Source organism: Lactuca saligna, chromosome 8, assembly GCF_052625555.1.
Source record: "Lactuca saligna cultivar CGN05327 chromosome 8, ASM5262555v1, whole genome shotgun sequence".
NCBI classification, from domain to species: Eukaryota; Viridiplantae; Streptophyta; class Magnoliopsida; order Asterales; family Asteraceae; genus Lactuca; species Lactuca saligna.
In genome coordinates this window covers 101,683,811-101,709,353 of record NC_136424.1, presented here as the reverse complement: position 1 = coordinate 101,709,353, position 25,543 = coordinate 101,683,811, and positions in this window count along the sequence as shown.

Genomic DNA, 25,543 nt, shown 5'->3' with positions numbered 1-25,543 from the left:
TATTATTATTATTATTATATAAGCATTTAAACAATACTTTCCAACTACTATGTACAGACAGGGGCCAGACATAAAACACCGGAGGGCAGGACCATTTTGGCGTATAGCACTTCTGAAATCCAACAACCCTATGCGGCCCTTTAAACCAGAGTCCCCGTACCGCAAGTAGTTAAAAGATATTATAACGACACTTATATAAGTCATAATAATAGCTCAAATATTTATTATAAATTTATAATAACAATACTAATTTTAAATATAAACTATATTTAAAATAGGGTAAGCATAACTTACTTTCAAGGGGATTTTAGCTAGGAGTCGGGCTCTGCAGGGGCAGAACTTCGTTGCTGAATCTTTCTAAGAAAGATTCGTGTAGCGCTTCAGCGCTCACCTTACTATACTAAAACTACAGAAAGAGAAGTCGAATCACGAGGGACCGAAATGCTCGGGGGATAAGGAGAGAAAGACTCTTGAATCAAGAGAATGGTGCAAGAAATATAAGAGCCCAAGGCTCTTATTTATACTAATTGAATTTTCAAAAACTACCCTCCATAATTACTTAATGACCTTTTAGTTATATAAACAACTAAACACCCCTATATAATACTATTTTAAATGGATTTAATGATATTTGTACTAAACTAATGTCAAAAGAACTCAACATTAGTCTTATAATGACCGCATCGTCGATACCTTTCTAATGATATATACATATGTATATATATGTGTACGTATACATGATTTATACTTTATTTTAATACGTAAATATGCTATTATAATTTGTAACTCGTTCATACGAACTCCGTTTTTGACGTTCTTTATATCCACGCGTAGGTGGAGACGTACTCTACAACTTTCTTTTAGACTCCGTCGGCTAATTTTGACTTTACTTTTAAAGTTATATTTTTAACAGGCCGGTACAGGATTGGTCCGTTAAAATCTCATAACTTCTTTATCCGATGTCCATTTTCGTCTGTCTTTTTATCGTTACGCTACTAATAATGAGATCTTCGATTCTTGTTTAGGTTGTGTCGGCTAAAAATCAATCGATCTAAAATTCGAATTTCGGGTTGTACACCGCTAATCCGAAACTTCGAAAAATCATAACTTCTTCATACGAAGTCAGATTTGGGCGTTCTTTTTATCGATGTTCTTAGTTTAACATATTCTACGACTTTCGTTTAGAGCGCTAAGGCTAAATCTCTCTCTATCATAAATTTACTATTTTACGCTTCCCGACGCCGTGCCGGTTCCGACGCGAAACTTCGACGGGTCATAACTTCTTCGTTATAACTCGGATTTCGGCGTTCTTCATATGTACGGAAACCTTGTGACATATTCTACAACTTGGTTAAGATTATTTATTCTAAATAATCTTTTTGTAGAAAAGTCGTTTTCGACCCCTATTGCCTCTAAATTGACTAGCACGGATCTGCGGGCGTTACAGTTTTCTTGAGGCTCTTATGGTTTAAACATGTCAAGGGTTGTTTTTATGCTTGTTTCAAAGGTCTAAAGGGACAAAGGGCACATTTAAGCCCCATTTTTAGTGTTCACAGTCCAAGAAGATTCTTGGGCCATGAACACCTTGTTCTTGAGGTATTTTGATGATTTCATGGAGTTTAACACTTGATCTTAACATAATAAGGCTAGAAACACTTACCAGTTGAAGCTCTTGAAGAAAAACGGGATGCTACTTGAGAGAGAAATGGCTTTAGTCTTTGGAATTGTGAAAAAGTGAATAAAATAACTAAGTTTCACTTATATAGTCTTTTGGGTTTATGGTCCCAAAACCTTTTTGGACCGTAAACTCAAAACTCTTGAAGTTTTGGGCACTTATTGCTACATAATAAACCCTAGGGTATCGACTCTCCTGATATCATCTGAAGCACTAACTTTAAACCACTCAAACTTATTCCAAAACGTTTGAAAGTCAGCAAAAATAGTTTTAAATCATATTGAAGTGGATAGTTGAATAGAATGGAAAGTTTTGGGTTGTCACAAAATCCTATAGTTTCTGTTGTAAATGTATTGTAATCTTAATACCATAAGACCAAAATATATAAGTGTTGTTGTACTCTGATATAGTATATCGTAGTTTATTATTAAATAAAACCATATGGCAATGAATATTTCTCTGAAATGTAAGTTTCTTTGTATTGGAAAATTGTATGTTGTAAGTGTACTTGAATGGAAAACTCTGTAAATGTATGTGCCTCGATCCACCAACTGTAATGAAAAATATTGTATTGTAGTTTTATTATTTAATAAAACTATGTGAAGTTGTTTACTTATTCTTACACCAATTATATTGTTCAACCAAATTGTGACTTATCATAATCATGCTTGATGATATAAGATGGTCTGAATGCGACGTTCTTCAAGCGTCAGAATCGATACGACATTTGTCACCCCAGGCCTGCCGGCCTAACTATAGCTAACAACTTAGGTGCGGGATTGTCAGTGTCGTATAGATCTATACATAATTGTCATGCTGTAACATCCCAGGTTCGAAAGCAAGAAGTTGAAGGGTGCTAGGTGAAAATAAAAAAGAGACTCGGTGAGTAGGTCTCTGGACTCGTCGAGTCAAAGCGAGTGTCGGGCACATGGTTATGTGGTCTGAATTATCGAGTCGGTGGCTGGACTCGACAAGTTAGTGCTGGACGAGGAAAAACCCTAATCTTCAGGGCTGCACCCTATTTAAAGGACTTAATGTCCTTCCCTCAGCTCCTTTAGCTCCCTGTGAGATCCAGAAGCCCTATAATCGTGAGTGAAAGCCATTGGAAGCAAATTGGAGCATTGTTAAGTGTTTTGTGAAGAGATCTTGAAGATCAAGAAGCTTGGGTCAAGGAGATTTGTGGAGATTCAGTTTACTTTCCAGTAGGAGATCGTTTTGGAGGTATTGAATCATTATCCTTGGCTTTCTCCTTTCTAGATCCATTTTTCATGGAAGTTTAGGGTTTGTTTGTAGATGATATGTTAATATCTTGGTTCATAAGTTAGATATGGAGTTGAAACTCCAGATCTGAGCTCTATTTGGATCAAAAATGCAGAAAGCCCTTTTGGTTGCTATGCAAAAGCCATTCCCCATGAGTTAAGTTCCTTTCTAGCTTGGTTTTTGGTATTATGGGATAAGAAGCACGTAAAGGTAGCAACTTTATGTTGCTATTGGACTCTAGAAACCCATATCTATTGTTTAGAGGAAAGGAGTAGCTCTGTGACTCGAGATTATAGGAATACACGAATGGACTCGACTAGTCTGTGAGATGACTCAACGAGTCGGGCGAAGGACCAGACTTTGAGTCGCGTAGTAACTTGACGGGTCGCATGGGTGACTCGGCGAGGAGAGGTATTGAGTAAGAAAAATGAGGTCCTAAGGGCTTTGGTTGTCTCATATGTGATATAGATAGGTCTTAATGGATTAAGACCTTGGATTAAGAGCTTTATGGACATCGCAAGTAATAAAGTTTGAGACTTTATGGATCCTAGGCACATTTGGTCTATAGATCTGAAGTATGGGCTTAAGAGCTTAAGCCATTAAGAACTTATTAGGAGTTGTAGTTCAGCGAGGTTATGCCCCGCGTAATGGGGGTACGCACAGCGTAGTGGGTTTGTGTCCCGATTGCAATCCGCGAGCATGGATGTACGCCCAGCGTACCAAGAGGGGTACACCCCGCGTACTCCCTCTATTGGGTTTTCAATTTTAGGACTTATTTGATTGGGTTGTCTATGGACCAATAAAGCTTGGGCCTTGAATGAATAGTATGGATGGAGTATTTTGGGCCCAATAATTATTATGGACCTTGGATCTAGGCCCATTTGTAGAGGTGGGCCCAATTTAGTCAATTGGGCCAATATTGGGCATTGTATGAGAATTTGACTTTGGGCCTTGGCCCAATAAGAGGATGATGGACTTGAAAAGTGTTATGGGCCTTAGTCATGGACTAGATTGAGTTAAGGGTAATTGGTCAATTTACCCTTGGAAGGATAATATGATTGATCTAATGGTTATTTCTGCTATGTTGGCTCGTTCGGGATTTTCGGTGAGTCGGGGATTCGGGAGTTTGCTTTTCAGTTTAGAGTTTCGGCAGTTGCGAGGTGAGTTATCCTCACTATATCGGCAGGGTATAAGGCACCAAGGCCGGCCCTTTATTGGATTGTAATCTGGGTATTGTTGTTGTGTTATTGCTTTGCTATGCTTACATCCTGGTAGTTAGAATGGTATATGTTAGTGACCGTTTAGGTCGGTATCCTGTTTAGAATATGCTATGTATGTGATCTGCTAGATCAGTTGATTGATGATTAATTGCTATGTGGTTATATGTTTATGTGCATATGGTTGGTCGACTGGGGTTGGGTTGAGGCAGGTCCTGCTTTGTGCTGTAGGCCAACATACCCAGGGCGGACCGGATATCCCGAAGGCCTAGCGAGCGGTCCGAATAGGCTGTAGGCCCCACGAGGGCGGACCAGATGTGATGAGGCTCGGAGAGTGGACCAAGCCGAATGAAGGCCCGGTACGGGAGAACCAGTCATACTGTAGACTTAGAGAGTGGACCAGGTGGGTTGAAGGCCCGGTGCGGACGGACCAACCACACTGCATACTCGATTGATATGGCTAGACTCGGAGGGTGGACCACGTGGACTGAAGGCCCAGTGCGATGGACCAGTCACACAGTAGACCCAAAGTGCATGAATGTTCTATGTTCTGTTATGATATGGCATGTTATGTGTATGGTATATATGGTTGGTATTCTGGGGGTATCTCACTGAGCTTTCGGGCTTACAGTTGTGGTTTAAATGTTTCAGGTATTTCAGGAGACCGTGGCAAGGCAAAGGCATGATCGTACCGCTCCTCATGTTTATGTTTTCTGATATGGTTCTGGGAAGACTCTGATAATAAATGTATTGAAAACCTTTTTGTAATGACTTTATGAAATTGGGTTGTTTTTGAAAAGTTTAAAATTGGTTGAAATTTTTATGGACGTTACAAGTTGGTATCAGAGCCTTGGTTTGAGTGAATTGGAGAAACATTCGTGTGAATCCAGTCTCAAATCAAGGTGAGTTTTCAAAATGAGAATTTAAAATGGTTTTCAAAATGAGTAAAGGAGGATGCGGAGGTACGATAAGCTAGAGCCAGTAAGTAGCCTCAAAATACCATACAAGTTATTTGTTTATGTGATATGATATAACAACATGCTAGTACTAGGCTAGGGATCTTCAGGAATTGCATGATAGAGTTGCCTGATTTATGATGTCTAGTAGCCTAGGGTTTCTTTCTGTATGAGATTTCTAGTGTTCCTCTAGGAGTGAGGGTTGAGTGCTTGTTGTGCCTGTTCTTCTCTAGGATGTTTTGGTGATACTTGATATAAATATGGGTAGGTGTGGAAGGTAGTATGGGCCTGTACTACTGAAAGCACATGACCCATACGCGTATCAAGGAAGTCACAACCCTTAGGGCTGGGTTGAGAGTCAGCTCCCGGGTTAGTGGGAGGTTTATGATGTTTTCAGTATGGTGGTTACGAGGCATGCTGGGAGTGGATCCGGGTCAGGATCGGGAGCAGGAGAGGGCAGTCAGGGTGGATCAGCACCACCCGAGGTTATTAGTCAGATGAGCACAGAGGAGTTGGATGCTAGGATTCATGATATCCTGTATGATGAGGTTGCTGCTATGTTTCGGGCTGAGTTGCCGGAGCTGTTTGGGTCGATCAAGACCGCCATGGTCGAGTATTTTGATGAGCGCTATGCAGCTCTTACAGAGACGGCTGTCGCGGCAGCTACAACGGCTGTAGCAGCAACAGGGGGAGGAGCCGGTAGATGTTTTCAGTATCGGGACTTCGATAATACGAAGCCCCTACCTTCGATAGGGTTCAGGATCCGATTGTTGCTATGCGATGGTTGTCAAATGTGGAGGGATGTTTCTTCACATGTTCATGCTCTGCTGACCAGAAGGTGAGGTGTGCTTTGAACCTTTTGAGGATCGGGGCGAAGGATTGGTGGAGGTTGACCACGGGATCGTATTCTGATGCGCAGCGAGCTGCGGTTTCTTGGGATCAATTCAGAGAGATTTTCAGTACTCACTATGTTCTACGAGTTGAGAGGGAGAGATTAGCGCAGGAGTTCCTGGAGCTGAAGCTGGATTTCTAGTCGGTGACAGAGATCACCAGGATGTTCACTGAGAGGGCGATGTTTTGCCCTGAGTTTGCTTCCGAGCAGGCTCAGATGTCCTGATATCTGAGTATGCTGAAGAGGGATATCAGGCAGTTTGTATCTACACAGAGGCGCGAGACATTGTTGGAGTTGCAAGAAGCCGCTAGGTGATGGGAGTTGGAGATCGAGTTACAGTTGAGAGAGCAGAGGCAGGCTCCGGTACAATCGTAGCCGGCGCTGAAACGGTCTAAGACCATTGATTTCAGTTTGAGCAGTCAGGGCAGCCGCACTTGTGGGAAGTGCGGGAAGGGTCACACCGGAGTTTGTAGGTCTGGTGGTGTGTGCCGCAAGTGTGGGAGAGAGGGGCATTATGCGAGGGATTGTCGTCAGTCAGCCGCGGTTTAGGATATGAGGATTTGTCACCAGTGTCATCAGGTTGGTCACATGAGTGCCAACTGTCCACAGCTTACTACATGACCGGTGCAGGCTCCAGCACCGGCCACTTTGAGGATTACGGGTGGAAGTCAGGGTGGAGCAGAGCTCCCGAGGGCTCCGGGTCGTGCATTTTAGCTTATAGCAGAGGAGGTCAGGGCAGAGTCGGATTCAGCTGTGGGTATGTTTCCTTCTTGATATCTTGTTATCTTATTATCTTATGGTTGTTATGAAGTATTATATATGCTAGTCTTGTTCGCATAATTCATGGTATTGCATTTGTTCGATTTTTTGGGTTTATGGTATTATTGAGGAATCGGTTAGTATCCAAGGGATTGATGGTCAAAATTTGGTTGTATGGTCTTGTTGTTGAGTATAGCATTCGTGATGTGAGAAGTGATCAGCTGGACGTCGGACTCCTTTGGGATTCGAGATGTTAAATTGTTGGGAGAGCAGTTTTGTGAAGGTTACTTGTTCATAGGAAAGTGGTTTATGGATAAGGAAGGTTTGGGATAGAGACGATTGTTCTCGGCCGGATGAGTCATCGGTATTTGGAGGTCATTTTTCTAAGTGGGGGAGAATTGGAAAATTCTCAGGAGGATCAACAAGTATTTGAGTTCGATTATCTGTTTGGAAGTCGGCGGTGTTTCAGTCAGCCATGAGTGTGGGCTGGTATGAGTAAAAGGCGAACTAGTGGGGGCAGGGAGCAGACCATGGACTCAAGGTAGATAGTGTTTGATGTTAGGCCTGGGTTTGTCCATGGAAAGGATTCCGGGATCAGAATGGAGTTAGAGTTTGGAACCCCTTAAGGGGTAGAACAGTATGTTCGGGAGAGAGTCCCATGAAGGATAGTTCGAGATGAGATACGATAGTCTGAGCGGTCCAGGGAGATTGAAGGCCTGTGGGTGTACCATTCAGGCCGAAGGCTCGGAGAACGGTCTAGATAGGCTGAAGGCCCTGGGGGGGGGGGTCCAGACATACTGAAGGTTCTAAGAGTGGTCCAGATTGGTTGAAGGCCTGGTAAGGCGGTCCAGTCATACTGAAGACTATGTATGTGGTAGTGGATCAGTATGAGGAGAAGAAGAGAATATGTCACCATGATATGGAAATTGATATGGTTTGGCCCCAAGTTTTGATCATGTTAGTGGAAGGCAGTGCATGGACTCGAGAGTCCTTGCGGGTAAAATCAAAGTAGGTGAAGTTTAGGAATAGTTGTTGCTACATGGATAGTGTAGAGTAAATTTTAGCTCAGTGGCATGCGTAGGTGCGTAAGAGTTGTCGGGTGGATTTCATGGAAAGGAAAAGGTATGTGGCTCCGGAAGGAGCGTGGGTCCTCTGTTAGGGGAGGAAGTGGAGTAAATGGATGACCATCGTGCCTCAGTCATTAGTATGAGGCACTGGATTGTATCAGATAGACGGAAGCATCTGTGGGTTGACTGCTCGTCGAGGTAGTGGCAATTTTGAGTGATGCTTAGACATATTTTCAGTCTCCTTGGAAAAGGAGGAGGTTAACAAACTCGGGAGTATTTTTGACCGATGCTGAAGATGGTATAAAAGATTTTGGTCGGAGGCCAAGAGCCTAGAGACCATGATAGAGAAGACGCAGTAGTAAGGTTGCAAGAACCTGAGTTGATGGGTAAATCGGAATCTGTAGTACAGGGGTTGTTCTGTTGTGTATGTTGCAGTAGGCTTTGAGGACGAAGCCTAATTTAAGTGGGGGAGAATTGTAACGCCCCGTTCTTGAAATATCTATTTATGGGTTCCCGAGATCAAGAGTAAGGGCATTTCGATCCTTAATGTGGATAAAGAGTTGACAAGAACGGAATTATGATGGAGGAAATGTTGTAAATTAAAGATATTGACAGCAATGGTCCCTAAGGGGGAAGTTTAGCAAAGGGGTCCCATGCATGCCAAGCATGCATGTATGAGTTTGGCTGGGTACGCCTAGCTTAAGCTGGACGTACGCCCAACGTAATGAAGGGAAGGAACGCGGGGGTCTCTCGACGTACACCCAACGTACTGGATGTACGCCCAGCGTACGTCTATCTTCCAGAAACCCTAAATTTAAGGCCATCCACTATATAAGGAACATAATGGCTCTCACCCTAGCCTCCATAAACACTCTCTCATCCTCAGAAGCCCTAGATAGCCATTCCACCTCCATTGTTAGGTGTGTTTGACCTTGGAAAGCTTGTTTTAGCAAAGGAGAGCCAAGAAGAAGAAAAAGGAAGTTGTCAAAGAAGGAGTGGGGTGGATGGAGCTCGTAGATCTGGAAAGGGATCATCTTCTAGAGCCCTTTTGAGGTAAAAAGTCTCTGCCTTGACAATTATATTGTGTAAATCTATGTGTTGTGAAGTTTTGATATCATTCTTGTCCCAAAAACCTCATCTTGATGCATGTTTCGAGTTGGCTGAGATTAGCTGTCCTTTTAGACCTTAGGAGAGGTCTTGAGTAAGAAAAATGAGGTCCCAAGGGCTTTGGTTGTCTCATATGTGATATAGATAGGTGTTAATGGATTAAGACCTTGGATTAAGAGCTTTATGGACATCCCAAGTAATAAAGTTTGAGACTTTATGGATCCTAGGCACATTTGGTCTATAGATCTGAAGTATGGGCTTAAGAGCTTAAGCCATTAAGAACTTATTAGGAGTTGTAGTTCAGCGAGGTTACGCCCCGCGTAATGGGGGTACGCCTAGCGTAGTGGGTTTGTGTCCCGATTACAATCCGCTAGCATGTATGTACGCCCAGCGTACCAAGAGGGGTACGCCCCGCGTACTCCCTCTGTTGGGTTTTCAATTTTGGGACTTATTTGATTGGGCTGTGTATGGACTAATAAAGCTTAGGCCTTGACTGCATAGTATGGATGGAGTATTTTGGGCCCAATAATTATTATGGACCTTGGATCTAGGCCCGTTTGTAGAGGTGGGCCCAATTTTGTAAATTGGGCAAATATTGGGCTTTGTATGAGAATTTGACTTTGGGCCTTGGCCCAATAAGAGGGTGATGGACTTGAAAAGTGTTGTGGGCCTTAGTCATGGGCTAGATTGAGTTAAGGGTAATTGGTCAATTTACCCTTGGAAAGATAATATGATTGATCTAATGGTTATTTATGCTATGCTGGCTAGTTCGGGATTTTCGGTGAGTCGGGGATTCGGGAGTCTGCTTTTCAGTTTAGAGTTTCGGCAGTTGCGAGGTGAGTTATCCTCACTATATCGGCAGGGTATAAGGCACCAAGGCCGGCCCTTTATCGGATTGTAATCCGGGTATTGTTGTTGTGTTATTGCTTTGCTATGCTTACATCCTGGTAGTTAGGATGGTATATGTTAGTGACCGTTTAGGTCGGTATCCTGTTTAGAATATACTATGTATGTGATCTGCTAGATCAGTTGACTGATGATTAATTGCTATGTGGTTATATGTTTATGTGCATATGGTTGGTCGACTGGGGTTGGGCAGAGGCAGGTCCTGCTTTGTGCTGTAGGCCAACATACCCAGGGCGAACCGGATATCCCGAAGGCCCAGCGAGCGGTCTGGATAGGCTGTAGGCCCCACGAGGGCGGACCAGACGTGACAAGGCTCGGAGAGTGGACCAAGCCGAATGAAGGCCCGGTACGGGAGAACCAGTCATACTGTAGACTCAGAGAGTGGACTAGGTGGGTTGAAGGCCCGGTGCGGACGGACCAACCACACTGCAGACTCGATGGATATGGCTAGACTCAGAGGGTGGACTAGGTGGACTGAAGGCTCGGTGCGACGGACCAGTCATACAGTAGACCCGAAGTGCATGACTGTTCTATATGACATATGTGGTTGGTATTCTGGGGGTATGTCACTAAGATTTCGGGCTTATAGTTGTGGTTTAAATGTTTCAGGTATTTCAGGAGATCGTGGCAAGGCAAAGGCGTGATCGTACCGCTCCTCATGTTTATGTTTTCTGATATGGTTCTGGGAAGACTCTGATAATAAATGTATTGAAAACCTTTTTGTAATGACTTTATGAGTTTGGGTTGTTTTTGAAAAGTTTAAAATTGGTTGAAATTTTTATGGACGTTACATGTTAATTCCCAATATTAGTTACTTAGGAAAATGTGAAAAGATACTAACCCATGAAATTACACTTTGTACCTTACCAAGTCGTTAGTGGAGCGTGTGTGGTTAACCGACACACTAATAAGGACTAGTAAGAGTGGAAAAGGGTAACTTGGCTTTATTATAGATCGATGGAGCGTGTGTGGTTAACCAACACATCGATTAGGTGATAAAGTTAAAAGTACCAAGTCAATTTGCATGGTTATTCACACCTTGTTTGTGATCCTCGGCATCCCAGTCACAAACTTGAGAGGGCACAATCGAGATTCAAACATGCCATTGAAAGTTCAATGTATCTCAAAAGATCTTGGAGTTTCAAACCCAATTAAAACTTAATTATATTTCGTTTTTATGGTGGAAATTAAATCATCATTTACCTACCTTCAACTATTTTATAACTTGGATTACAACATCTCTCTTCCAGTTATAAATAGGTTGTTGGGTCCTAGCTTTAATATTTCATGTTGGGTGTTATATTAAGTACTTTAAATCAACTAACTTGAATTTCTCCGTTATAGATGTCTGGTTTAGACAACTATGGTCTTCCCAAATCTTTAGGAACAAGCTTCCTAATGAAGATGATATCCCAAAAGGCAATCAAGGTGAAAGACTAATCCCTTTATTGAGCACTAATGGGACTCGAAATCATACTTCATTTCTCCACCTCCTTCAATAATTTTCCCCTTCCCAAAAGTTTCAAGACTTGAATACTTCTAAGTCACTCAATCCCTATTGGCAATCAAAGTCTATATATGCTTACATCTTAGAGGTTAAGCCACATATTGACAAGCCGGGAGAGTAGGGTGTCAAAGTCTTGAGGAAAGTAGGCTATTGACTGGGTTCTTTAGTCACTTCCTGATAACAAACTATGACATGACCCTTAATGATCTTACATGTTTGCTCGATGATGTTGAATCAACAATTATTTGGAGCATTGGTAAAGCAAATTAGATTGGAAGATCTACTTCCCAAACCTATTTGAACATTGGCATTGGTGACATTGGAAGTCCAGAAAAACTTTCTCTTCCCAATTGAAAGGTATCAACCATGGTCAAGTCATTTTGAACCAATGGTAAAGAGAAAGGCTAAGTCTGTGATAGTCTCGTGTACCATTTCCAAAGAGTCCATATTTTTCTTTTGCCTACGGAAGGGGCATTAGTTGCTAAGTTGCGAATTTACCTAAGAGTCCATAAGGATAGTAAAGTCAAATGTTTGACTCTATTTTAGGTAAAGCTCATTATTTAACTCTATTAAGATTCTGTCTGGAGATTCTTAACACATATTGCAATGTAATTGCATTTTGATGTTTTGAAAGAATCAAAGGAAGCTTAAAGAAAGAGTGTGCTGATTCTGATCACATGGTCCGATGACCAAAATTTTGAGCCACTGCATAAGAGTTATGAGATATTGCTTAGGAATAGATAACAAGAAAGTTTTCATATGAATTTGCATTGTAAGGATAAGTTTTTCCGCAATTTTTAAAATAAAAGAAAGTTTTTTTTATTTTATTTTAAATATCTTTACAAAGGCATTTGTGAAGAATTGTTGCTTATATGTTTCCATTGATAAGTAATATTCAAAAATGAATTTGATTCTTTCGTTCGTGGTAGTATCATAATCTATCAAATAAGGAAAGATTCTCATCACCCAAGTTTCAGTTGGATAGAAACTTGGAATCATGCAAGTTGTGTTGTGTGATGAATGATAATTTTCATCTTTGGTAAATTAAGACTAACTGCTTGTTCACATTCACATGTGAGTTAAGCGAAAGACTAAAGGATCGGGTACATTAGGTTGTGCACTAGTCAGGTCCACCACAAAGGTTGATAAGATTATTCGTTATGATTTACTAAAGTTTAGTAAATATGATTATGCTTAAAAGTTTAAGTGTAATTCTGAAACGTTGGAAAAGTTTCAATGTATGGTAGAATGAATAAGAAGAATCAAATAAGGCAGAAAGATAAAAGTTTCTCCAATCTGAAGAGATGGGAGAGTACTTGTGTATCTTGTTTTATGATTATCTTAGTGATTATGGAACCATATCACAATTGATCCTCTAAGGACACCTTAGTGTATTTGTTCGCTAAGAAGAGGAATCGTGAATTGTGGAACAAGTAAAATCAAAAGATAAATCATACTTCGTTCCAAAATCAAGTCTCAGAGTCATACTCCAAGATTGTAACTTGAGTGATATAATCTCTAGAAAGTTCATAACACTTGTCAAATGTAGAGTAAGATGTTTCCTATTCTTGTACATTTGAGATTGGTAAGTTGTGATGTTTTGGATAAAACAAAGACAATTGAAGACCAATTGTGAGAAGTGTTTAACTTGATAAGAATCCGCACTAACTCTTGAATATTTGTTTTGTCAAGGAATGATTCTTGACAAAGAGAATCTTATAGGTCAAGAGGATAGTGGGAGTATTGAGATAGTTTCAAGAACTAATAAATAGTTTCGTTAATCACTAGCCCACGATTTGAGGTCTATAACCTATCATGTTGACATATTCTTATTTCTGTGTTTATTCCAGTAAAATTTGACTATTATTGTGAGTTCTATGAGTTCTCAATTGTTTGCATAACAACCCGGAAGCAAAACAACCCGGAAGCAATGGTGGGCATTGTGCTACCAGGTGGCAATAAATTAAGATTGAACAAGTTCAGTCCATATGATTTTGGATTTGTCACTAACCTTGTCTTGTGATTATGGTTTTGACAAATTCACATGGATAGGAACTCATACACGATAAAATCTAAGTGCCATAAGGTTTCTCTTCGATTCATGAAAATGATGATGAGGAAACGCTTTCACTAAGAAGATTTTAAGTAGATAGCAGTTGTGATATTTGCATTCTCATATAGTTAGTGGAGCGTGTGTGGTTAACCGGCACACTAACTAATGAGAATTGCAAAAGGTCTAGACAAACATGTGTGCTATCTAAGGAAGGGTGTATGATTTTGATAAAGTATTATCAAAGCATCTCGTATCAAAAAACTGAACTTTGGTAAGAAAGTCAATAAAGTATTGATTTCTAGAAGTCCAACTGACATCTGGATACATGTCAGAGCTAGTGGGAGCATAAGTGTTATGCTAGTAAGATAATAATCACTATGCTAGTGGGAGCATGATTATGATGTTAAGTGTTGCAAGTTAGCAATGTTAATTATAGAAAACAAAAGTTTCAATTTGCTTTGAAAAGTTGTTTTGCTATAATTAAGGGAGAGGATTTTATACTTCATTCCAATTCTACAGGCTTAGATTGAGATTTTAATCAACTTTAGTTAAGGATATATATGAATGTTATGTTGGAATAGTTCAACATAAGGAAATTCTATATATGTTGCATTCTCAAAATTTGATTATGATTACAACATACCTCTTCATAGTTCGAATTATGAGAACATGGCAATTAAAAATTTATAGCATGAATCGTGTCCTATATGCTTCGGGTATAGGTTCCATTACATGTGCTATAATCCGTTCTAAATTTTCCAAATGCCTAGGGCATTAAGATGGAAAAAGGAATAGAATTGGAAATGACTAATATGATTAAGCAAATTGTCGAGGATAATCTGAGGTTTACCAAAGATTGGTTGCTCATGGAAAATTAGAAGTATAGAGTAAGGACCATATTGACATATTTTGAAAAAAAGGAAACACTTGTTCAGAAGTGATGGTCAAAATGGTAATATGGAATTGTCTCCATATGTGGAAGTTATTGTTTGAATCTGTGTAAGATTAGAGAACTTAATTCAAGAAGGATGTTCAAAGGAATGTACTTTGAATTTGAGACTTTGTTTCCATGGAATTGATCTCCATTGGAATACTTTGTAATGTCTGTTGCCAAGTTTTTGTGACTTTTGTGCATAGTAATTAAAAGAGAATCATTGCATATAAGTTTAGAATCTAACAGATTACAGTAAATGGCAAGAGTTTGGTATTCTTACATTTACAAAAAGGAATGGGATTGTGAAATGAGCATCATTGGAGTCATGTTCAATTGATCTATTTCACAAAACAAGGACCGTAGGTAAACATAGCGTGCATGCTTGGTGCATGGCATGACTATTGTTTTAATTCAAGTATTAAGTTGATAAATCGAAACATGAATAATGAGTAATCAATATGGTGCTTACATAAAAGGGTTTGTATTTACACTCAAGACTTTGAGGCCATATAGGATTAAGTATTTTTCTTGTGTTTCACTTTGCATGTTTTGACTTCTAGAATAACTAGGTCGTTCTTCCTGAATGACTAAGCTATTCAAACCATCCTCAGTCGGTCATATGTTGGAAGTAGATATGAATCAAGACTGTCATGAATATGGCTTGTATGATTTGTCTAATGTGCATTAGACATAGAAATGGTTGTTGCAGCATTCATGAGTACTCATAAGGCATGAGTATTGGATTCAACCCACACTCATTTGGATTCACTTCATGGATTTTATCACGAGTGAATCATGAGACGATAATATCTTATATTCTTCAAACCTAGAGATATGAGTTGTTGACTATGAGTTGTTTATACATTGATTGCATGAAAACGCATTGGTAACTCGATGTTATAAAACGTGCCTTTGTGTATGATTCAACAAGTAGTCAGTACAAGAATACGAGTCGAAGTTTATCCATTCCTTTTTCATTCAAAGGGATAAAAGCGATATTTGTGGCCCCCTAGATGATTTAGTGATGACAAAACGTAAGTGCTCGGCCGGGCCTGGACTGATTTGATTTGTTTAATTAGTCAGTCATCATAAATCGGAAATCGGGAAACAACAAATGGATAGAGAGAATGATTATAATCCATGTCTCAGTCCATATGATATCTAGAATGGAGGAATATATGATCACTTATCGAATGGATGCGTCATTGATTTGTTCAGAGTTTGACAACGACTTTTGAGAGCTACGATTGCTAGTCGGGTTATGAAGTCGTACTTGCAATAATAGTTTTAGACTTATCCAAGTGGGAGACTGTTGGATTAGTGTCTAAGTCCATAACTATAATTGGTATATACTTGACCCGACCTGGCATGGTCCATTTGGGTTGCATGGCATCATGCATTTAAATAGACTAAAATGAGAGAGATAACACTTAAGGTTTATTAATATATTATAAGTTCTAATATATTAATAAGATTATTTAATTAGTATTGATCAAGAATTAATCTAGAATTAATTAAGTGATCAAAAGAAGACTAATTAAATATATGGGTTGATTGTGTAAATCATCCATACTTATATAGTGGGCTAATGCTCCATGGGGTATTTGAACCCATGGATCTAAGGAAATGGAAAGCCATGACAATTAGGGTTTACCCTAATTGTGTCACACTATATAAACATATCATTCTTGTCAAAATCGGCCACTAAGTCTATATGTGGAGGGAAAGCCGATTTTTGAAGTGTTCTAATTTCTCTCTAAGTTATTCGAAATGCACTTGATATTGTGTGAACCATTTGAGGTGTCACAATTACGACACTAGGCTCTCAAGCTACATGGAATCAAGCACCAAACAAGAGGTATGTAATTCTACTAGAATTTATATTATGTGTACATTATGTTATGCTAGTTAGAAGAATACCTTGGAAATTGATATTTGCATGTATAATAGAGAAAACATAGATCCAGAGTATTTAGGGTTGGATGTACACCATAGGAGTGTTAAAATGCTCAAAACCCAACACCATTTTCCTCGCTAGGACGGAGGATGTAACGTCCTAATTCCCATGACCCAATTATATATATATATATAATAATAATAATAATAATAATAATAATAATATATAATAATAATAATAATAATAATAATAATATTAATAATAATAATAATAAAACGTCAACTAAACATATTTATCAAAACCATAAGGAAATCATAGTGTATCGATAGTCATCCAAAATACATCAGAGTCAATAAAGCGGAAAGTCATGGTGTGTGCAATGCGATCATCCCAAGCCCTTCCTATTCAAATCAGAGGTACCTGAAACATAAAGCTTAGTGAGTTCCCCAAGGCCCCACCTAAAACACTCATTAGGCCCCGCCTGATATACATACAAACACATACAATACATGCAAGAGTTACAAAGATAACTAACATACTATAACATAATGCAAGGGCTGACATTAGTGCCTTCAACCCGCAAGTACTGTGCGAAGACTCACCTCAATCTGCTGAAAAATCCTATAAATGCTCAGACTGCTGATCTGGGAAATATTCGCACTAAATATGATCAAATAATGCCCTAGTTAATAATTAGGTCATAAACCATAACTGAGAGTCCAAATACTTAATCCCGACTCCTAGGGTAAAAGACTCTTTTACCCTTTCCTTACTGTGTCGAAACAATGACGACCTAAAATGACCCAAACTAGTCCATAAGCTCAAAAGCCCAACTGTTGATTATGCTCTACATACCACCAGAGTATGCCCGACATACTCTTCGATGACCAAATTACACGACTCAAACCCAATACATGCAACGTACTTAGAAGTGCCCATCGTACTTAGATGTACGCCTAACGTATTGGCCATGGATCCTTTTCTCATTCTAATGGCTTAATCCCTTAAGACCTTGACGTCCCAACCTCAAATTTACTTATACAAGTGTGGATGATTTACACAATCAACCCATATATTTAATTAGTCTTCTTTTGATCACTTAATTAATTCTAGATTAATTCTTGATCAATAATAATTAAATAATCCTATTAATATATTAGAACTTATAATATATTAATCAACCTTGATTGTTATTTTTCTCATTATAGTCTATCCAAGTGCATGATGCCATGCAACCCAAATGGACCATGTCGGGTCGGGTCAAGTCTTACCAATTATAGTTATGGACTTAGACATTAATCCAATAGTCTCCCACTTAGATAAGTCTAAAACTATTATTGCGAATGACTTCAAGAACCGACTGGCAATCGTAGCTCTCAAAAGCTTCTGTCGAACTCTGACCTTGCCGATGATCTCTGACCTTTGTCAATGAGTTGTCCATTAGATAAGTGATCATACATTCCTCCATTCTAAATATCATATGGACTGAGACATGGATTGTAAATCATTCTCTCTGTCCATCTATTGTTTCCTGATTTCCGATTCATGATGACTGACTGATTGAACAAATCAAATCAGTCCTGGCTTTGCCAAGCACTCACATGTATCATCATTAAATCATCTAGGGGCTCATAGATATCACTTTTATCCTGAAGGTAAAAGGAATGGATAAACTTCGATTCATATGGCTTGTTCTGCTACTTGTTGAATCATACACAAAGGAATGTTTTATAACATCGAGTTACCAATGTGTTTTCATGCAATCAATGTACTATCAACTCATAGTAACAACTCATATCTCTAGATTTGAAGAATATAAGATATTATCATCTCATGATCACTCGTGATAAAATCCATGAAGTGATTCAAATGAGCGCGGGTTGAATCCAATACTCAGAACTTATGAGCACTTATGAGTGTTGTAGCACAACTTTGTCCACCAACTTGGACCTCTACAAGCCAACCCATGACAGTCTTGATTCATATCTACTTCAACCATATGACCGACTGTGGATGGTTTGAATAACTTAGTCATTTCGGAAGAATAACCTAGTTATTATGGAAGTCAAAACATGCAAAGTGAAACACAAGAATAAATGAATTTAATATGGTCTCAGAACTTATGAATATAAATAAGACACCTTTTATTTATCACCATATGATTGCACATTATTCATTGTATACTGTTTCTGCTATCAACTTTATTCTTGAATTTAAAACAATAATTGTCCCATGCTCCAAGCATGTATACTATGTTTTTTAAACACTAGTCATGCCATACACCAAGTATGCATACTATGTTTGTCTATGACCCTTACTTTGTGAAATAAACCAATTGACCAAACTTTCAATGATTCTAATTTCACACTCCCAAATTCTTATGGCAAATGCAGGAATTCCAAATTCAAGCCATTTTACCTAAATCTGTTAGATTCTCAATTTATATGCAATGATTGTCTTATAATGATTATGCAAAAAGTCACAAAGATTTGACAACAAACATTACAGAGCATTCCAAAGGAGATCAACTCCTTGGAAACATCCTTCTTGAATTAAGTTTCCTAATCTTACACATATTGAATAATTTCTAACTTTGAAACATTTCCAGATTCCATTTTGACTATCACTTCTGAACAAGAGTTGCCTCCTTACAGATTATGTCAATATGGTCCATCCAGAATTATCACTATACTTCCAACTGTCCTTGAGCAACCAATCTTTGGTAAACCTTAGATTGTCCTCGATAATTGATTAATCCTTTTAGTCATATCCAATTCTAGACCTTTTCCCTTCTTAATGCCCCAGGCATTTGGAAAATTTTAGAAAGGATGAATATATCACATGTAATCGATCCTATATCTGAAGCATATGGGACATGATTCATGATGTCTCACATAAAGACTAAAGCAGTCTTTTGCTATACTATTTCCATTTCAATTTGCCAAGTTCTCATAATTCAGATTATGAAAAGGGATGCCGTAATCATAATCGAATTTTAGAACGCATAATGGACCCATATACATAATTTCCTTATGTTGAGCCATTCCAACATGAAATTCATATATATATCCTTGACTAAATATGATTAAAACCTCAATCTAAGCTTTTAGATTTGAGATGAAGTATAATTTCCTCTCCCTTAATTATAGCAAAACAACTCTTTCCTGATTGAGACTTTTTTTTTCTATAATTAACATTGCTAACTTTCAACTTTTATCATAATTATAATGCTCCCACTAACATGATGATTATTAGCATAACACTTATGCTCCCACTAGCTTTGACATGTACTCGGAAATCAGCTGGACTTCTAGAAATCAATGCTTTATTGACTTTCTTACTAAAGTTCAGATTTCTTATACTAGATTGCTTTGATAAAACTTTATCAATATCATACACCTTATCTTAGATAGCTCACAGGTGTGTCTAAACAATTTTAATAACTATGAAAAGGGATGTAATCATAGTCTCGATTTTTTAGACCTTTTCCACTTCTCACAAGTCCATGTTAGTGTGCCGGTTAACCACACACGCTCCACTAAAGAATTTGAGAATGCAAATATCCAATTGCTGTCTAGCTAAAATCTACTTAGTGAAAGTGTTTCCTCACCATCATTTTCATGAATCGGAGAGAAACCTTATGACACTTAGATTTAATGGTGTATGTGTTCTTATCCATGTGAATTGTCAAAACCATAGTCACAAGACAGAATAATGACAAATCTAAACTCATATGGACTGAACTCAATCTTAATTTCTTGCCACCTGGCAGCTCAAGGACCTGCCATTGCTTCCAAGTTGTTGCGCAACGAATTGAGAACTCTAAGAACTCATATGCAAATCCAACTTTAATTTGAATGGGCACAGTATATGTCAACACGATAGGTTATGAACCTCAAGTCGTGTGCTAGTGAAGAACTTCAGGTTTTATTCTTGATTAGTTCTTAAGACTTTTCAAGACCTTTAAGACTCCCACTATCCTCTTGAGATATAAAACATTCTTGTCAGATATTCAAGAGATAGTGTGGATTCTAATCAAGACAAACACTTCACACAATTGGCCTTAGTTGGTCTTTGTTTTATCCAAAACATCACAACTTACCAATTTCAAATGTACAAGAGTAGAAAACTTTTACTCTTACATTTGACAAGTGTTTTTAACCTTCTTTAAGACATGTCACTCAAGTTACAATCTTAGAGTATGACTCTAAGATTTGTTTTGGAACGAAGTATGACTCATCTTCTTGATTGAACCATTTCAACAATTCATAGCTCCTCTTCTTAGCTACCAGAAAGCACTTAGATGATGAACTGTGATAAGGTCTCAAAATCATTAAGATGGTCTTAAAACATGATACTAAAGTACTCTCCTATCTTTTCAGATTTGAGAAACTTTTATCTTTCTGCCTAAGTTGATTTCTTATTCACTCTGCCATACATTGGAACCTTTCCAATGTCTCAAAATTACACATAAGCTTGTAAGTATAACCATATTTACTGAGCTTTAGTAGATTATGACAAATAATCTTATCGATATTTTGTGGTGGACTTAACCAGTGCACAAGAATGTGAACTCGATCCCTTAGTCCTTCACTTGACTCACATATACATGTGAACAAGGAACCAGTCTTAATTTTTCCAATGCTTGAAAGTTCTCATTCATCATGCTATACAACTTGCATGATTCCATGTTCCGGTCCAATTGAAACTTGGGTGATGAGGATCTTTCCTTATTTGGTAAATTTAGACATTACCACAAATGAAAGAGTCAAATTCATATTTCCACTCTTGCTCTTAATGGAATCTTATAAGCAACAAAACTTTTCACAAATGCCATTGTAAGGATATTTTAAAATAAATAAAATCAAAATTTTTCCTTTTATTTTAAAACATTGCGGAAAAACTATCCTTACAATGCAAAAGCACATGAAAACTTTGTTGTTATCTATTCCTAAGCAATATATCATCACTCTTAAGAAGTAGCTCAAGAATCTGATCTTTAAACTATGCGATAGAACTCCATCTACGCGACCAGATTCAACATATTCTTTCTTTAAGTTTCTTCAGTTTTCTTTGATTCTTAAAACATCAACATGTGACCCAGTCACATCATGTATCAAGAATCTCAGAATAGAAACTTAGCAGAGTTAGATAGTGGACTTTACCTGAAGTAGAGTCAAACTTATTGACTTTAACATCCTTAGGTAAATTTTGGCAGCTTTGCAACCAATGCCCCTTTCTTTGGCAATGGACCCTTGATAATGGGACTATCTCAGACTTAGCCTCTCTCTCTACCATTTGGTCAACCAAGTTGACTATGCCGATCCCTTTCCATTGGGAAGAGAGAGCTTTACTGGATATCCAATGTCATCATTGTCAATGTCCATAAAGTTTTAGGAAGTTGATCTTAGCAAATAGATAAGATCATTCAGGTTCTTGTCATAGTCTGTCTCATAGGAGTCCCAAAGGAACTCACTATGTGACTTAGAAAGTAGTTGAGCCACCAACTTTCTTAAGACTTTGACACCCAACTCTCCCTGCTTGTCAATATGTGACTACATCTCCAAGATATGATCACACATAGACCTTTGCTTGCCAATAGGGCTTGAGTGACCTTAAAATTTTCAAGAACTTGTGGGTTAGGGAGAATAATTAGAGGAGATGGAAAGAAGTATGATTTCCATGCGACATCATCTTCATTTAGGAAAGATTGTTTCAAGAGATTTGGGACGATCATAAATGCCTAAACCAGACATATTTTTGGGAGATATTCAAGATAGTTGATTTAAAGTCCTTAATATGACACCCAATATGAAATATTAAGGCTAGGACCCTACAAACTATTTTATAACTTAGAAGAGGGATGCCGTAATCCAACCTATAAAATATTTGAAGGTAGGTGAATGACGATTCAACAATTTCCACCAAGATAAAAGAAATGTATTATTATTAGGTTTTAATTGGATTTGAATCTCCTAGATCTTTTGAGATTCATTGAACTGTTCAATGGCATGTTTCAATCTCGAGTGTGCCCTTCAGGTTTTGTGACTGGGATGCCGAGGATCACAAAACAAGGTGTGAATAACCATGCAAATATACTTGGTACCCTTAAGTGTTTACCCCTCAATCGATGTGCCGGTTAACCACACATGCTCCATTGATACTATGATAAACATTAAGTTACCCTTTGCCTACCTTGTTAAATACGAGTTAGTGTGCCGGTTAACCACACACGCTCCATTAACCGACTTAAACAAAGTGCAAAGTGTAATTTCATGGATTAGCACCTTATTCACATTTTTCCTAAGTAACTAAGATTGGGTATTATAAATGGTTTAGTTACTTAGTATTTATCATTAATACTTTTAATGAAGGGAGAATTCTAGTCCTTGTCCTACCCGTTCGGCTATCGACCCTCCACCGGTCAAGGAAGCGGTGGGTGAGACTGGACACCCATTAAACTGCCATTTATAGGCAGTAACCTTATACCCCCCTTATAGACCAACTTTTTGAATGAGGCCTAGTAATGGTAAAACTGACTTTACTCTTATACATATATATAAATATTATTAACTTATAATATTATAAAGTATAAGGGTTGAATTTTAACTCTTTAAAATTCTAAGGGCTTAACTTGGAATTAAAGTTTTCATAAGAGAAAAATTTTTCAAATTCCAAAACTTGAGGGCAAGTTTTGAAACTATTTAAAACTAATTAATTCCATAACTTATGAGTTTAAAGTAATTCTAATTAAAAACTCTTCAAGTTCCATAACTTGAGGACAAGTTATGAAAGACTTTAAACTAATTAATAAAAAAAAATAACTTTTTTTTTGTTGTAACTTATGGAACTAATTAAGGTTACACTTTTTTGATTATTATTATTATTTAATGAAGAGACTCTTGAACCTCCATAACTTGAGGACAAGTTATGGAGTCATAAAACCATTTAATTAGAACTAGACTCTTCATTTTGTAACCTTTGCCAACTTTTATGAGTTTTATGATTCTTAAATGTGACTTTTCATATAACTTGAGGACAAGTTACAAAAACACATTTTGGAATCAACTCTTAGATTAAAATGGATTAAAATCAACTATTTCACACAACTTTTCTATTAATCTAAGAACAAGATAATTCAAATCATCAATTTTCAAGAAATTAGCATGAACATACAAACTAATACAAATCTTGAAATTATGACAATTATCTTAGAAATTGGATTAGCATGAACATTACCACATCAAAAACAAGTTTATAAGTTCAAAAACATCTTAGGGTAATGTTCCTAGTCCAATTCCAGCCAAAACAATCGAATATATACTATCAGGAGGTCCAACTCGTCGAGTGCACGAACCAACTCGGCGAGTTGGATGCATTATGACTTGGACTCGTTGAGTCCCTTCATGGACTCAGCGAGTCTGCTGTGCAGACAGCAACAAAACTCGATTTTCAGCCAATTTTGCAAGTATAACAAGAAAACAAGCCTAGGCTCTGATACCACTGTTGGGTTTTGAGCATTCTAACACTCCTAAGTGTACATGCAACCCTAAATACCTTGGATCTATGTTTTCTCTATTATACATGCAATTATGAACATCCAAGGTATAATCCTAATCTAGTATACAAATAATGAATATAACAAGATAGAATACATACATCTTTGATGTAAAATGTCTTCATGAAGCTTGAATGCCTAGTGCCTCAAGTGTGACACCTCAAATGGTCCACACAACACCAAATACACTTGGAATAACTTGAGAGAGACTTGAACACTCCTAAAATCGGCTAGCCCTTTCATGTTATTCATAGTGGCCGATTTTTCCGAAAGAATATGATCTTTTATAGTTGTTACAATTAGGGTAAACCCTAATTGTCATGACCTTCCATTTCCTTGGATCCATGGGTTCAAATATACCATGGAGCATCCATGGACCATCTTATGGGTTTTATCCCAACTTGATTATCCATGGAGCATTAGCCCACTATACAAGTATGGATGATTTACACAATCAACCCATATATTTAATTAGTCTTCTTTTGATCACTTAATTAATTCTAGATTAATTCTTGATCAATACTAATTAAATAATCCTATTAATATATTAGAACTTATAATATATTAATCAACCTTGATTGTTATTTCTCTCATTATAGTCTATCCAAGTGCATGATGCCATGCAACCCAAATGGACCATGTCGGGTCGGGTCAAGTCTTACCAATTATAGTTATGGACTTAGACATTAATCCAACAGAACCAAGGTCATGGGACCAAAAGCTCCTAAATTTAACCACAAATGAGATCTTAACAAAGGAACCATCAAGTTACGAACTTTTTACCTCGAGAAGCTTGCAATAAAGAAGATAACTCTGGATCTTGAAGCTCCAACTCTGATAACGCACCACCACCATGTCTCTTCTTCTTCAAATGCACAAATGAACACCAAAACTTTCAACAAAAGCTCAAGAACACACCAAAGATGTCTAGGGTTTCATGGGATAAGTTCTTTGGGTAAGGAGGATGATGAGGGGCAACCTCAAGGTCCATAATGATGTGTAAATAGGGGTCAAAACCTAAAAATTAGGGTTTATGGTCAGCTCGCGGATGCCCAACGTACGTATGGGTATGCCCATCGTACACCATAACCACAAGCGACTCATTTAAGGGAGTATGCCTAGCGTACTCCTTGGGACGTCCAGTGTACCCAAGGGATAAAAATGAGATTTTCTTTAAATAAATGCCAAAGGTAAGGAGTACCTGAAACTCGATCATTACAATTATCCCCTACTTGAATCAGACTTCGTCATCGAAGTCCGTTGCCGCAAATAACTTTGGATAATGTCCTTCATCTCATCCTTCGGCTCTCACATCCATTATGAACCCTTTTGGTGTTGCCACTGCACCTTCACGAGATTCACAACCTTGTTTCGCAAATTCTTCGTCCTCCTGTCGAGGATCACCAACGGTCTTTCTATATAATTCAGATGATCATCCATCTGAATGTCCTCCAATGGAACCACTGCGGAATCATTAACCAAGCATTTCTGCAGTTGAGAGACATGAAAAGTGATATGAATCTGACTGAGTTCCTCGGGCAGATCCAAAACGATATGCAACCCTGCCCACCCGAGCTATCACCCTAAAAGGAGCAATATACTGTTGGAAAAGGTATCTAAGCCCATAACTATAATTGATATGTACTTGAGTCGATAGTAGCATGGTCCATTTGGGTTGAATTCATCAAAGCAATATGTTAGGAAAGATATTTGAGTAAAAGGTTATTTGTGATTTATTAATATATTATAAGTATA